We start from the raw sequence: 16,769 nt of genomic DNA, 5'->3' as shown, positions 1-16,769 counted from the left end.
GATGTAATGAAAAGGGGTTATTTAAGAAGCATGCACTATAAAACAAGAAAAGATAAGGTCAAGAATAAATTGATACTGAATGCACGTTGACTTAATACAAGATAAATAACCTGTAAGAAACTTGAGGTAGTTTGTCCCATGGAGAAAATGAAGGACAACTGAGCTCTAAAGCAAATATATGAAGAAGAAGAAATAAATAGGTTGAAAGGAAGAGAAATATTGAGAATATTGTGGAAAAATGGAATAGTAGAGATCATGAAAGAGAGAGATGAGAAGTATAAAGCTTATGAGTTAGTGTATAGATGTGATGTAGGTATAGTTTGAAAAGATAGGTACAAAGATATAAAATGACTGATATTGGTATCATTTTTTACTTTCCCCTAATCTGATTGCCCCAATAAGCTGTTCCCTTCCACTCTTTTATTAGTATTGTTTTTATTTTTTATACATTTTTTTGCACTTTTGAAAATAAAAAAATAAAGCCTCAAAAGGATTAAAATAGTATATAAGGAATATGAACTCTTCTCTGAAACCCTGATCAGAGCTGCAGAGGCAAAGAAATAACATAATGAAACTCTAACCCATCATTTACTGATAATATATCTCTTGACTTGAGCAATAAACTGTTCACTTCCATTATGAGGGTAATATTTAAGAATGAATAGTTTATTTACATTTCCATTCAGATACTTCCCATTGAAGTTATCTGAATCCCCCTTTATGGAGAGCATAGTCTAAATATTTAATCATTTCCTGTGCAATTTTAGATTTCCTCTTTGTTCTCTTAAGCTGGAAATGGATCTGTTAAGTAGCTAGCGTCAATATAAATCATAAATGATTAGCCTCTCATCTTTTATTCCTCCTTTCTTAGATTGCTTTTTTCCCATGAATGGTAACATCAGATATTCTTATATCAAACTTCAAAATATCATGACATCACAATAACATAAAATCAGAGGTAGATGATTTATTTTATTTTAAATCCTACATTCGTTATTTTCAGAGCAATAGTATTTAGTCTGGTCTAATATAGAGCTGAACTATAATTTCATGTGCTAAGAAACAAATGGGGAAAGCAAAACTATTCTTAGTAAATTTACACAGTGGGTCACGGAATCCAAACAATAAATATAAATAACTGTTACGTATAACATAACCATTTCATGTGTTTCTGTTCTCATTTTTCCTACCTGGTGGATCTAACATTTATTACAACTGAACACAATGTCTCAGGATGTTGAGAATTATGGCTTGGCAACAACTCGAATACTACAGATTCCATATCTTGGACTGAAGGATGGGAAATTGAATTATCTCTGTTGTTTGAAGCATTTGTTAGCATATTTTCTGACACAATATTTGTAACCCTACCTGGATTGGAAAAAGGTGGCTACAATTATCTACTAGTGTCTGTTCTTTGGGATTTTCCAATGTAAAAATAGAAATGTTTTTAACAATGGATTGGAAACTACAGTTGATCCGGAATAGGGTTCAAGATAATGAATGTGCTTTGTTATATTGCTCTTGTATTTTGCTAGCTTTTATTGTTCCCAGCTTCTTTTTAACTCCAAATTAAGAAACCAATTTGGTATACAGGTAGTCCTCAACTTACAACAGTTCATTTAGTGATCGTTCAAAGTTACAATGGCATTGAAAAAGTGACCTATGACTGTTTTTCACATTTGCAACCATTGCAGTATCCTCATGGTCATGTGATCAAAATTCAGACACTTGGCAACTGGCTCGTATTTATGATGGTTGTAGTGTCCCGAGATCATGGGAATATCTTTTGCGACCTTCTACCAAGCCAAGACAATAGGGAAGCCAGAATCATTTAAGAACTGTGTTACTAACTTAACAACTGCAGTAATTCACTTAACCACTGTGGCAAGAAATGCCATAAATGGGGCAAAACTCGCTTAATAAATGTCTTGTTTAGCAACAGAAATTTTGGGCTCAACTCTGATCATATGATGAGTAATTTTCAGAGTGCTGGATGAATATTAATATCTAGATTCAAATTTCCACTGGGTTATGGCCAGTCACTATCTCTCTTCCCAACTTTATTCACACGTCATGAAGTACAAAATGAGGACTCACCCTGATATATACCTCACTGAATTTCTTAGAGGAAAGTGTGAGCTATCAATTGAAGAAATAATCAATACAAATTAAAATTGAACTGTTGTTTTTTATATTTAAAACTGTAAATTGATCAAATTATTATTTTACACGTGCATTCACTGGAAGTCTTCAGGGGCCTTCTTCTAAGTCACTCTTCTCACCAGAGGTAGGTAGTCATCCAGAAAGGGCCTCTTTGGCATCGATCTTGACCAAACCTGTTGTGTGCAAATCAGAAAGACCTCAGTCTCTCATTCCATCTGACCACTGGCTTACAAAATTCTTTCTCCCATGTTTAAATCCCCCTCCCTTCTCTTCCTTGACTTTTCAGAAAAGCAAGCATAGGATATTCTGGGAATAGATACAGTTGACAGCTGGCATTTTCCAGTATATCTGGAACATTTTGTTTGCAAATTCCACTTGTACAATAATATGCTAAGGGAAAGTTCTATCATCCATCATTAATGAAAAAATCCTTTGACTTTCCTATATTTCTACTAATTTAATAATTAAGTGTATAGTCATACATTTTTAAATCATAGCTATCTGTATTATATATATATTGTTTATTGTAATCATTTGAAAGAGCAATGGGAAGAGCTTGAGAAAGCCTATATTGTTTTTAAGGCCTTTCTCTGAAAAGATGCTTGCTTGTGTATTCAGAGTTGGACAAAGTTTCACTGATATGAAATTATAATGGATAACAAGACTGGTGAAGCAGCAGTATTTCTACATCCTTATTGTATCCATGGGTAGTCATCCAGCTGCAGGTTTCCCCAACAGGGTGCCTTCTAAATGTGTACAATAATCCCATGATTTTGCAAATATGTACGAGTCTTTAGTATATTAAGATATTTGTAGAAGTGAAAACAGCAAACAAATGACATGTCTTCAAAAATGGATTAAATGAAAGAGTTTTACCTTTTTCCCAATGCACAAATCCAAAAATAGCCCATTTTAATTCTTTTATGCATTGGGAAGAAAGATCAATAGGCAGCCTTGGAAACTTCCTTCCTTCTTCCAACAGCATGACTCTTTTTTTTTATTCTTTACAGAGATCAGAAAATAATTCATGTTATGAATCTTTTTTTCATGCCATAGGTGGGTCATTTTTAATAAAGGAAATATAAAGGGTAGCTTAATGATGTCTGATTCTATTTTCTATTTTCAAGTTTATTTCAAAAGTAATTATAAAAGCTATATCTTAGTCAGAATTTTTTATGGAAGAAAGTAGTCCAATCCAAAAATATATTTATTTGAAAATACTGTAAATGCTCATATTTTCAGAAATCACTTCCATATATGAGAATTAAGGTATTATCTGTGATTGTATTTTGATCTAAGGACAAACAAATAACTATCACCAAAAGCTTAGCTAGACTTCTCCAGCATTCTTAGAGAAATTAGTTTCCAGCAGGAAATCTTGAAGCAAGGGTGCAACTTATTTTATTTCATTTTTTCATGATTAAAAATGTGACAATCTGAAAATGTCCAAGTTTTTTCCTGAAAACTCTACAATTATGTCAATAAAAAACTGAAGCCCTGCTTTTCACTTTGCTTATATCATATAATAAAGAAAATGAGAAAGTTTTCCCAAAGCATCAGCTGTAATAATATACTTTCTAAACTCCCCTGGGTTAAAACATGGTTTGGAACTGCTGGGTGAAATTAACAGTGGGAACAGGTAAAAAAATATTGCTATACCTGAGGTGCCACAGCTAATAAACAGGAGAAACCTCCCAAGAATCATTTGCCTGTACATTGTTGTACACTAAATGCTGGAGTAGATGGATTCCTAGTTCAATCAGTGAATGTTTTTGTTCTTACACAACCTAAAAAATATTGTGGTCTTTAAATTTCTCACAATATCATTGCATTGTTAGTTCACTGGCATTGTAGGAAATGCTCGTCTATTTTGGAGCAGGAGGGGCTTAGACTTTTGCCTCTTTGAAAAACCAAGTTGATCTCTTCCTCCTGCGATTTGTGGTGGTTGGTAATCTTTCTTTGGCCTGGTGACAAGACAGAACTCTTCATCCTGCCAGAGGGCAGCAAGCTAATTACAGGCAAGATTGGCTGCCTGAAACATATACGTAGTTATTTCCTCCAACAGACCTATTTTAATTTAAATTTTGGAAGGCAAGCCACTAGAACAAGAAATGTACACAACTGGACAGAATTAAAAAGAAAAAAAAACTGACAAGAATCCCAAAGTGCATCTTGAGGAATAGAAAGAAATATGTAGGAATAGAAAGAAAAAGAGAGAGTGAGAGTTGTAATACAGAGCTGTCCTAGAGAGACAGGGAGTGTTTCTAAAATGTCAAGATAGCAGCCAGAGTCATGGAATTAAAATGCTATGCTTCAGTTGTATGGCTATGGGCCTCCATCTTGACTTTTGGGATCCTTACCCTATAGATACCTATCTATTTATTTACCCTATAGATGAGGGTTTTTTAAAATCTCTTTTGTATTATGATTTTTTTTTTTGTCAAGATGGCTCACCTTTTCATAGTTTGCCATAGCAAACTTAGTGGTTAACAGTAAAAACTGAACCAATTTGTTGTGGTGGATCAGTTTTTATATATTAGACAATCTAAAAAGGAAACCAACTTCTAATTCATTGTATTGTAAAAGATAGTGAAGGTTTTCCAAATTTTATTAAAATCATTTGACCATAACCACTGATTATTTGACCATTACCACTGAAGCATCAGTTTATTGACAAGCCCACCAGCACAATCTCGAGAGGAATTCTGCTTTACAATTTGAAACTTTAGGGAATATAATACTACCTATGGATTACTTTAATACTCGATTTTGGATTTCTGCTGCTTTTTTTTCTGCACTACTTGACATTGCAACTGAAAGTGACCATTATGTACTACGCCAATCCAGAGCATTGTATTAGGAAAAGAAATAAAAATAGGTATCTTCAATTACTTTTTCTAAGGGCTGTAGCCTGGCTGTTTCTCAAGAATGTCAAGGATGGATGTAAGTAATAGGAAAGAAGAACCACTATGAAAAAAATTAATTTTAATAAGTGGAAGGAATATTACAAGACTATCCTTTTCAGCAGAACCGGTAGCTAATTTTTTGTTGCCCAGGCCTAGAATGGACTTCCAGAAGCAGCATCCACACAGAGAACCAGTTGTTCACATATTTGAATCCCACCACTGGCTTTATTCCACCAGAGGCAGGGAGATAGGTATACTAATACATTTCTGAATGAACTTGGTGGTGGTGGCTTTATATAAAGAGCGAGAAATTTGGTAAAAAATCATTTTTTCTGTTATGTTCAGAGATATTTAAATGGATCTGGTGAATGGATGACTAAAATTGATAGGGAACATAGGGCAGCATCCTGGTCAAGAAAAAACTGAACAACACCTTTATTGGAACAACGGATGAGCAAAGGTAAAGTGGCATCAACTCTTAATTCCTACTGGGATGCCCTCCATTTAGTAAAATAATTCTATGGATGCGAGTTTGAATGGCATGGAACCATTCAACTTTATGAATTATATCCTAGCAAATAAGGAACATCTGCCAAATTTATAAGAGAAAATAAACCATACTTAGTCATTTTTATGGATATATTTTTCCTAACACTTTGGATATTTTCAGTAAACATAAATGTCATTGGTAAAAAGTTTGCACTAGTCAAACTGGTCCTGTCAATGAAACCTAGCCTCTCCAGCAATATAGCCACTGTTTAATCAGTGTTTAGAAGATAATGCCTATAACACCAGACCAAAGGCTGAGCCTGCTTATTCCAAGAACAAGAGAATAGAGCCAACCATAAAGTCACTAGCAATAATTTGTGATAACCCCAATTTCTTAAAGAGAAAAATATCATTACTCGATACCGACTGCTTCTGTCTTTGTAAGCACATCATTTTTCTGAAGCATTTTATTTCAAAGCAGAATGTCTGTATTTCCTTGCATTGTGGAATATGGTTTATTGCATGCAGTTCACTCAACTGATTTTCATCATGGGAGTTGCAACTGGTTTCCATTCTTCAATGAGTACAGGGTCTTTTGCATATCAAATTACTTGAGAATGAAGCATTTTTGTGAGTAAAGGGGAAAGGAGTGCTCACATGCACACCTATACATCTACATGCTCACAAGGCTGTATACACACACACCTATACATCTACATATGTTTGTATCTATCTACTTATTAAATTATTTTTTTATTTACCTTACTTATTAAATGCAGATCAAATATTTTAAAATTCTCTCTGGCACTGACTTAAAAGGTAACTCTGGAGATGGTTCAAAGAGAAGACGTATGATATAGTTTCCCAGATCCAAACTATACTTTTTAAAAACAATAAAAAAGATTACATCTTCAATTGCTTCCAAGGGTATAAGTTTTGTGAACACTCATAGAAATAGAATAGCAACAGAATACACACTTGATGTCTTCATGCAATCAACATTGTAAAGTGATGAGATGCAGCGTCAAAACAAGCATCCAACTTGGAAGCCTAACAAACTTTTATTTCATTTATCCAATTATATACTCACTGGAAAAGACTCTGATGCTGGGAAAGATTAAAGGCAAAAGGAGAAGGGGATGGCAGAGAATGAGAGGATTAGATAGTGTCACTGATGCAATGAAGATGAATTTGGGCAAATTCCAGGAGGCAATGGAGGACAGAGGCAGTACTATGATCCATGGGCTCACAAAGAGTCAGACCTGACTTAGAAAAACCAAACAACAACTGAATTATATAAACAGCATTTCATTGGTGCAAGAGAAAGGCCCTCATGTGGAGAATCACAGCCAGACCGCAATACATCTTCTTATTCAAAGCTAAAAATGCATCAGGTCTCTTCAATCTTGTGGGAGTTTCTTCTGGACAACGTGCACTAAATTTGGTTGAAACACCAGATACTTAGCCTTTCTTAGCTTTGTGTTTTCCAGTCTTCAACACTTGTACTTCTTCAGTTAGTGTGGCCTTGATAAGGATTATTGTGGCCAATGCATCTGGCTCATATTGATTTGTTAAAGCATGCTTTAGTTAAAGATATGGCTATTGTTGTGTACTGGAAAATCCAAATTCAATTCAGTCAAAGTAAAACATTCATTACATAATAATTGCTTTAGACTACTTTCCAGTACAACACTTTATCATCTATTTTCAGAGTGGAATTTTTCCAAAGAATTAAATAGGCATGGGATTTGTTATCTAACACAATCTATATCCCAACATGACCCCACGTTTTCTTACTGCCAGCATTCCCGGAATAAAATATATTTTCTATTATATGTTCTTCTAAGAACTTAGAGAACAGCTTTTTTACATAACCCATAAAGTACAGTTTTATTTATCCATCTACATATTGATGGCTTATAAAATATAAGCTCAATTATATTTTTGGAAATTGGATAGATTGAGGATACCTTCCTCAATTGGTAATCTCAATATAGCTAAAGAAAATCTTGGTGGTCCACATATGTTTGACACATTTGGCAGATAGGGCTGTGCTTAACTGCAATGTTTGGATTTTGAGTAGGAGTTGTCCAAATCCAAACATAAAATAATCTTTATTGTCATTTTTACTGTGGGCACACTGGCACACATTAAAAATGAAATTCTGTTGCCTACTCTCAAAAGTATATACATACAAACATACTATATACATACATATGTATATACAGACACCCTTATGTATAAATACATATAAATATTAATCACTGTCCATCTTGAATACATAGTAAAAAGAGGAATCTTGAGAGTTCAGAAGGTTGATACTGTATGGAGCAAAACTGTGACTGAATCTGGATGTTCTGCTTCGGATACCACGAAGCCTCCTCCCAGAAGGTAACAAGGAAAACAGGTTATTAAGAGGATGTGTAGTGTCCCAGACAATACTGTGGACCTTGCTCAAACAACAATTATATGCTATGTCCTGGATAAAAGGGAGGGAACTATCAACAATCTTTTCTGCCATCCTCACTACTCTATGCACAGCCTTCCTGTCTGATGTAATAACACTTCCAAACCAGACTGTAATGCATTATGACAGGATGCTCTAGATCATCCCTCTATAGAAAGTGGTAAGGACATGCGATGCAGAAAATGCAGGTGCTGCTTTGCCCGTTTCACCAGTGTCTCGCTGTTGAGTGACCAAGCCAGCCAATGGTGAACTATAAGCTATGATTGATAATGTATAACAATTTGATGTGTAAACCTAGCCAATTGGGCATATTCAACCATTATGATTCAGCAAACTATAACTTAATAGATTATGTATACCAGATTTTACAATGAATTTTAATGTATGTATGTCTAGTCACTATATGGAGTGGCTTTTATTGTGTGTCAAATGTCCACTCTATACATTCAAAGGAATAGTTTGAACCCATTTCAAATAACTACACCAATGACCAATCCAGTGTTGTCTAAAATATTGTCTCCCCATCAATACCAGTGACCAAACTTATGGGACACCCTTAGGTAATAAGAGTTGGAGTCAAATCTATCTGGAGGATGCCAAATAACTTGGGGGCGAGCAGCAAAGAGTTTCTAGTAAGAAACTGAATCAAATCTACTCCATGATTCAAGCAGCCAGCCAGCAATCCAAAATAAGGGCATCTTCTCCGTATCTTCAATTCCCGCCATTGGAAGAACAAGGGAAAGTGTATTATGATCAGTTGTGTTACACTTTTTTGAGCTAGGTGTCTATTCTCTAGTACAGGACGTTTCAACCAGTGGTATGCATATACTTGGCTAGGCTGGGCAGGGTCACGTACCATCAGTGGTACATTGGCACCTGGCAGGTGGTACATGGCCCTGCACATCCTAGCCAAGTATAGCAGGGGAGGAAATGAGCCAAAGTCACACAGTGAGAGAGTCCTCAGGAGTTGCAGGATCGGCATTTCCGGCTCACCCGGAAGAGAAAGGAGGGGGGGGGGCAAAGACAGGAGAAGTTATAAAAGGAGACAGTTTGGGTGAGGGAGAGAAAAAAAAAAGACACAGCCTTGGGAGGAAGAGGAGTCAGCTGGAGCTGCACTGGAGGGAAAAGGAGGAGGAGGGGGGGGAGAGAGGAGATCAAACAGGCCAGCCGGAAGCCGATCAACAACTTTTGTGGCAGACATCTGTGCCGGGCACATACACAGGTGGCAGTGACAAACAGACAAGAAACTCAGCGAGGGAGGGGTTGACCTCCATGAGGAATAAAGAAAGGCAGCATCAGCTGGAGGTGAGGCACAGAAGGATGGAGGGAGGGAGGAGATGGCAATGAGAAAGTGGGAGGTAGAGAGCAGGAGGGAGAGAGGGAAATGAAAAGGAAGGACGTGTTGGAAGAAAAAGATGGGGGGCTTACTTTCCACCTGGGAGGCTATACAGTTAAGAGAAAAGGAAAAAAATGAAGCACCGTGATTTGAAATAGGCGAGAGGAAGCCGGCTGCTCTGGCTGCCTGAGAGGAGATGTTTATTGGCAGAAGCAAAGTGCTGTTTCAGCAGTTCAGTTCTGGATCAGCTGAATCCTTCAGTGGAAGGATTCTTATATAATTTTGTGACTTTGAAGTTTTGGGATTTGTGCAATGTGGGCTTTGTGTTCTTAAGGAGTGTTTGGCAATTTCTATTGTGGCTGATAGCTGATGTCCTGTGTTGGATTTTGGATTTTAATTCTATTGCTCTGCTATTGTTAACTGTAAGTTTTGCTGTAAGGGATATTGAAGTATTTTTGTCCTGAATGGATTTTGCCTGTAGCATTCGTTTACTTATGAATGGAGTCATTTGGGGAGGCTGCCTTAGCCGGCAGCCAGTACTACATTTTTTTTCCCTTTAAGTATAGGCTGCCTGCTCCTTAACTTTCCTTTCTAACCAGTAGCTAATTATTAAAGGGGAATGTGCCTTTTTAAGCTAGTTCCCTCAGCAGCTTGTCTTTTCTGTCTCTTCTGCAGGGATGTGAAAATGCCGGCCCATGGGCTGGATGCATCATCTGGAAGCTGTGCCCACCCCATTGCCAGCAATTACAAAACTGTCCTGATAGTTGTACGACATCACATGACCTCACGAGTTTGACATGTCTGCTCTAGAGGCTTTTCCTTGTTTGATAAATATATGGAAAAGGGAAAATATGGGGGGGGGGTCAAATTCTTCCTTCAGAAGGAAGGAGATGGAAAAGAGAAAGAGTGAGGGAAGGAAGGAGGGAGGGAGGGAAGGAAACAGGAAGGAAGAGGGGAAGGAGATTGGAATGAAAGGGAAGGAGGGTCTGAAGGAATTCCTGCCTTAGCACTTGATCACCAGCAGCCCTGCCATTGACTTTGCTTGTTAAACAGTTGCAAAAGGGGATCACATGACCCTGGGACACTGCGACCATCATAAATATGAATCAGTTGCCAAGCATCCAAATATAAATCATATGACCCTGGGGATGCTACAACAGTCATAGTGTGAAAAATGGTCATAAGTCACTTCAGTACCATTGTAATTTTGAACAGTCACTAAGAGAATTGTTATAAGTCAAGGACTATCTATACTTTATCATTTTTTTCCTTTTTTTTTTTGATCTTCAAGTTTTTGACACCTTGCTAGGTGGTACTAGAATATTGCCATATCCTAAAAGTGGTACAGTTGGTGAAAAGGTTGAAAAGCCCTGCTCTAGTAACAGCCTGAGTGTGTGCTGTTGTCCTTTGGGACAGAGAAGGTGCAAGGCTGAGAATTAAGGCTGGGGGAGCTGTGCGAACGTGGCAGCAACAACAGCATCTGGGGAACTTTCACGTGCGTAAAGCAGGAGAGAACCCGAGGCGATTACTTCAGAATTTATTTCAGAGGTGGGGGAAACCATTGCGGCAGCTTCTAGGGGGAAATCCCGGTCCGAGAAGGGGAGAGCAAAACACCTGCTTCCCTGCTGTTCGAACCTCGTTTTTTCTTCTCAAGACACCCCCTGCTCGTTGCGTGGGTGTGAGCCGGGTCGGCCCACCTGCCGCCTTCCCAGCAAGTTCCCATCCAGAAGCTACGGTAGATAGTGAGGGAACCACAGATGTGATTTCAGCCGGGAGCGGATTATCATTCCGGGGACAGAAGAACCTTCCTTTAGCAAATCTTAGATAAAATCGACGCGATCCCTTACTGTTCTAAGCCCCTCTCGGGGAAAGTTTATTCCTGCAGGACTAACGGCGCACAAAGATCAGAATCAGAGAATGCGCGGGAAGGGGACAAATCAGCCTCAGTAAAATGAGAAAAGCCAACTCTGAGGGCGTCGCCTCTCTCTTTAACACGAGGCGCTTCGATCTGACTTTGCTGCGTTTCGGCAACTCGAGGGAAAAGATCGGGATCCCTTTTGGGGAAGGAAATGATTTCCCAGAGGATCGGTCCGTCCTCGACGAAGGTGCCTCAAGCCAATGAGGATGCTCAATCGGTGCTCTTTGGAATGACGCAGTCCGCCCGCAAGGCACTCCTCACGCTTTGAATAACTTGCGAACGGCTTGTAGTTTCTCTCCAAATACACGCAAGATTGCATTGCCAATCCACCATTCTCTGCGTTTTTATTGGCAAATCGGTTCCTCTGGCTACCGTGGGATTTCAGTGGCAATCCTATGTTTAATGGAACCGTGAAAAAAAATAATCTCGCCGAATTGGTTAGGGTCTGCTTCTGAGCAGCTGTGTGCACGGCAGCAGTGCAGCTTCTGAACAGAATGAGTAATGTGTCAATAAGAGTCTAGCCAAACGAGGCTTATTTCTCAGCACGCCTGCATAAAGTTATGCTGCCTGAACGTGAAAAATAGCTTCACCTTTTTTAAACAATCAATCACGCCTTCGTTGCATTTTTAAAACCGGCTCATATTGTTAAATTATTAAATAATTCAAATTATTTTTTTAAAATCAGCTTGGATTCCCTTTGGAAAGACGTGCAAAAGAACAAGCCCTCCCGTAAAGTTGCATTCCAACAAAGGCAACCCTCTGGTTCTTTCCCCGTTGCTTAGATGCCCCTCCCTTCTTAATCCGGCGAGTTTCCATCCCAAGCAAGAAAAAGAGCTGCTGGAGCTTTAAGAGCTGCTTCACCCCCTCTGGTCCTCCTAACAATGGTCTCAACCGAGCTCTGCTTCCCAAAGCAAAAATTGTAATATGCCATTTTTTTCTCATGGACGTTTCCCCTTTGCTGCTGCCAACGAAGTGACAGGAGAAAATGCTGAGGTGCCGCCAAACTGCTCCTGCTGCCGGCCGAAGGGGGCTGGGTGGGCTTCCGGCGTCTTCTCGGAGCAGGAGTGGCGGCGTCTGCAGTAGCCTTGCGAGGGAGGCGAGTTGAACAGCGCCCAGCTGTGGGTGAATGAGCGCCCATCGGAGGCAAAGAGGGAGAGACCGAAGCGGCCGTTGGCACCGATTCCCTGAAGACCCGGGAAGGAGAACGAGCTTTAGGTATTGCAACCTGCCTCGCCGGCGGCACAGCCCTCCACTGGAAAGCCGGTCGGCAGGTGCAAACGTCGCCGCTTGTGCGAGGATTATTTTGCGAGAGGAGGACCTTATACAGGTTCTTTCGGTGGGGGTTGAGAACGGGGTTTTGCTATATGTAATATCTGATAAGCCAACTTAGTCAGGGTTTTTTCCCCCCCTTCTTTGGGTGATGGGTTGGGTTTCTGGATGCTGAAAGAAAAAAAAGGCCAGAAGGAAGACTCAGTTCTTTATATCAATAGCTGCTGCTCTAATTTGGAGAAGAGAGTGAAACTGCTTTTCCCCACGCACCTTCCCCCCCCTTTTTAATTTAAAGGTGATCTCACAGCTCAACTGAAAGCTCATGGAAGGGAAAGAGTTAACTAGGAGGAGGAATACGCATGCAGTGTGAGTCAGACAATGGCACAGATTCTCCTTACAGTATTGCTCTTCCTGGGTAAAGTGAGCTGCAGCCACTAGCATCTCCAACTCAGGAGGGGTGCCTTTGTAAGGATGGGCTGGTAGCTTCAGGAACACCATTCAAAGAGCTGCTTGGTGGTTTTAAATAGGAGTGGCTAGAATGAAGTACAAGAAGGTGGGATGGGATGGTTCTAAAAGCTGATGTCACAGCTGGCACAGATCAGGCCATAAAAGGGTGGTGATGATAATGATGTTGCCAAGGTGTGTAATTAAGTTTTCTTTCCTAAGAATACAGAAATAAACACTTGATAGATTTAAGGATTGAAAAATAAAAACAAAATCCACTTTAAGCTTTGAAGGTGTACTATATTCGAACTGTTGTCTAATAAGGACTCCTTTTGGTTGTGTTCACCGATTGTTCTTCCGACTTCCTCCATGCAATAAAGAATTCTGATGAGTAAATGGAGAATCAATGCAAACCACTGTGGAGAAAATTGGTATTAATTTGGAAGAGCTGAACTAATATTCACCTTCAGATTTGGGACTTTGACTTGAAGTTTCTAATATCAATAATTCAATAGAATCTGATGGGTGGAGTCAAAACATAAGGAGTACTATAGAGGTTAGCTAAGGTTCTTTTTCTCTCTTCCCTTCTAAGTAAACCAAATACAGTGATTTAGATTTAGTAAAATATGCAATTCAGGATGATGTGCATTTAGAAATACCAAAAAAAAAAAAAAAAAATTCAGTGGGATCAAATGGTTTTGGAATATTTATTTATTTGTTAGATTTCCATCCCATTGCAATCTAATGAGACTCTTGGCAGCTTACCAAAAGGACAATACTGGACAATCAAGAGCAATAGAATAAAATATAATGGGCTAAGAAATGCATGGAAGCTGCTGGTGAAAGACTGGGAGCAAAGATGACTGGGCATGAGCTAGAGCTGCTATGAGAGCCTACCTTGTGGTGAGGGCTGCAAAATGTAATTATTTTTCCACCCTTAATGTATTTGCTCATAGTCACTCAGCAGCCCTGTTTCAGATGACTCCTTGGAGTAATACTGAAGTCACATATAGGAGCACCACGAGGAATACACTGTATATCTGGCTCACATTTGTTCTATGTAAGACCAAGGATGGAGTAGAATTGATAAAGGTGGAGGTGGCTACATGATCTGGAAGGAGTCTGAACCCATGGAACAGGAAGAAATGGATAGGGCTCTCGAAGCTGCTAGTTTGGCCACTTACGTGTTTAGAGCCATGCCCCTCTTAGCTTAACAAAGCTGCACAGGAGAGATTGGGTCTAGGCAGTAGTTAACTCCTCCTTGAGAGAGGGAGCAATCCTACACAGTCTTAAAAAAATGATGGTACATCCCTCCTAAAAGGACCATTGTTCGACCCAACTAGTCTAGACAATCTCCAATTTTCCCTTTCTAGGGATGTTCATGGAGAGAGTGGTCTTATGGCAATTTAGAGGACCCTGGATGAGGCAGGTTATCTAGACTTCTTTCAATTGGGGGTCAAACCAGCATTTGGTATTGGGATGGCATCTATCATCCTCATGAATGACCTCTTGCAGGAGTGGAATGGGGTAGTACATCTATCTTGGCTCTCGACCTCAGCAGTGTTCAATACCATTAATCATGGTATACTTCTTGGCCATCTTTGCAAATTGGGAGTGGGTAGCACTGTACTGTGCTAGTTTCCTCCTTTCTCTGTGGACAGTTCAATCAGTGTTGATGGGAGAGGAGAGATGAAGCATATGGCCCCTACTTTGTGGGGTGCTCAGAGTTCGTTCTCTCTCCTATTTAACTGAGGTTGCTGGGTGAGGTTATCTGTCAGTTTGAGGTGAGACCTCCAGCCTTCTATCTCTATGCTAGGGTCCCTGGGTGACGCCATCGATGCCCCATCTAGTACCTTGAGGCTATTAGGGGCTGCATGGAGCAAAATAGCTTCTGACTCAATCTTGGCAAGACTCAGTGGCGGAGACAAGAGTCTTTCATTCTTAGTTCTGGATGGGATAGCATTGCCCCAGACAGACCCAATGCACAATCTGGGGGTCTTTCTAGACTCATGGCTCACAGGTCTACACATCAAGGTCCCGTTAAACTGATCTGTTGCTAATCAGGCCTATGTACTGGAATTTTCTCAACTGATGGTTAATACCTGCTTGGGGTTAGATAAGGATCAACAGAATTCAAAGGAGGTTGGACTTATTTTGCTTGTAGCTACATGGGGATTCTAGGCTGATCCCTCTTTTAGCTCTGTCCCCAGGATCTGCCACTGCTTCTCCTATGGCTCCTGCTTGATGAACAACTGGCAGCTAGGGGAGCCTTTGCACTCTTTTGGGTGGTATGCCAGTTGAATCAATTCCCTGGTTGGGAGGCCCTGCTCACCATCAGCCATGCCCTTGTAATTTCTCACTTAGATTACTGCAATATATTCTACATGGGTCTGTCCCTGAAGAGCATTTGGAAACTTCAGCTGGTGCAGAATGTGCCTGCTCAGGTAGTAGATATATAGCACATGTAACACAACTAATATCAGTGCTGCATTAGCCACCAGTATGTTTCTGAGTGCAATTCAAGGTGTTGGTTTTCATCTTTAAAGCCATACATGGCTTGGGACTAGGTTACCTAAGGAACTGCCCTTTTCTAAAAGTCTCTATCAGTCCAATTTGATCTACCAGATTAGCCATGCTGCAGAGCCTGTCAGCCGAAGAGTGTCAACTGGGAGGGAACCAGGCCTTTGCTGCAATAGCCCCTGCTCTGTGGAACATTCTCCCTTGGAAGATTAGAATGGCTGACCTTTCATAAGGCTTTACAGCCTAGGCTCTGTACAAAAGCCTGGGACTCTGAAGTGTTAAGAGTCCCATTTCTTGACTTTACTGTTAATTGGCTTTACTGTTAATTATCTTGGCTGCTGTAAGTATTTATTTTGGATTTTTAAATTGTTTTAAATGTTTTAATTGCTTCCATATTTTTAGAATGATAAGCTGCCCAGAATTGAGATAGGCAGTTATAGAAATTAAATAAATAATGCTGTAAAAACACATAGCACACATACTGTTAATTTGGTTTTTTTAGGGTAATCAAATTGTTCTGTGTTTATTTAGATCTTTGCCATTCCAAAACAAGTCACCTGAAAGTTTGCTACAACAAATTAATGTATTGTTTAAACTCTGGACTAAAAATAATTTTCACAGTGAACTAGAGTTTGTTTATAAAGTTAGATTTGTATAATTTTATCAAGCTGTATTTTGATACAACAAATACATGATAACTGTATCCTTGATGAACAGAACATATGTTTGTGGAAAGAAAATACTATGCTCAATCCTTGGCACTTCCACTTTAAAGAAAAACCAGGGTTGCTGGGCTGAAAGACTGTTATCCTTTCAATGCCTACTGGAGTATGTGATTGAACTACATGGATAACAGCAGAGCTTCATTATGTTGGGAATTGTTATTCAAGAAACAGTATCAGTAAGAAAAAAAATCAGAAGTACAGGACTTTTCATCTGGGTTACAGCAAAATAGGAATACCCTTTCTGGGGTACTCCATGCTACTTCTCTTTTGCAAACTCTTATAAAAAAAAACAAAAACAAATAACATCTGACAGATGTGAGGAATTGAGGACCAAGTGAGAGAGAGTTCTATTGATGTCTCTATGAGTTCATTTTTATTTCACCCCAAACCCTCCTTCAGTGTCACTCAAGATGTAATATGTACTTGTTTGTGTGCTCACAACTGACAACCATTGATTTCACAGTGGTCCAAAGTTATGACAGTCTTATGATCTTTATTCACACTTACAAACATCACAAATCATCACACC

General features: G+C 39.4%; 1 protein-coding gene across 11 annotated transcripts in view; it reads left to right on the top strand.

Moving 5' to 3' along the window:
* Positions 1–12,165: 12,165 nt before the first annotated feature.
* Positions 12,166–16,769, top strand: part of PPFIA2 (PTPRF interacting protein alpha 2) — a 253,973-nt gene continuing 249,369 nt past the window's right edge. For all 11 annotated transcript variants that reach the window (XR_005559073.1, XM_039362959.1, XM_039362956.1 and 8 more), the window contains exon 1: positions 12,166–12,497. The gene's annotated coding sequence lies outside the window, so the exon portion shown is untranslated. The remainder of the gene's footprint in view (positions 12,498–16,769) is intronic.

The sequence above is a fragment of the Crotalus tigris genome, unplaced genomic scaffold, assembly GCF_016545835.1.
Source record: "Crotalus tigris isolate CLP2741 ecotype Arizona unplaced genomic scaffold, ASM1654583v1 scf7180000019496.3020429, whole genome shotgun sequence".
NCBI classification, from domain to species: Eukaryota; Metazoa; Chordata; class Lepidosauria; order Squamata; family Viperidae; genus Crotalus; species Crotalus tigris.
This window is presented reverse-complemented; position numbering and strand designations above follow the sequence as displayed.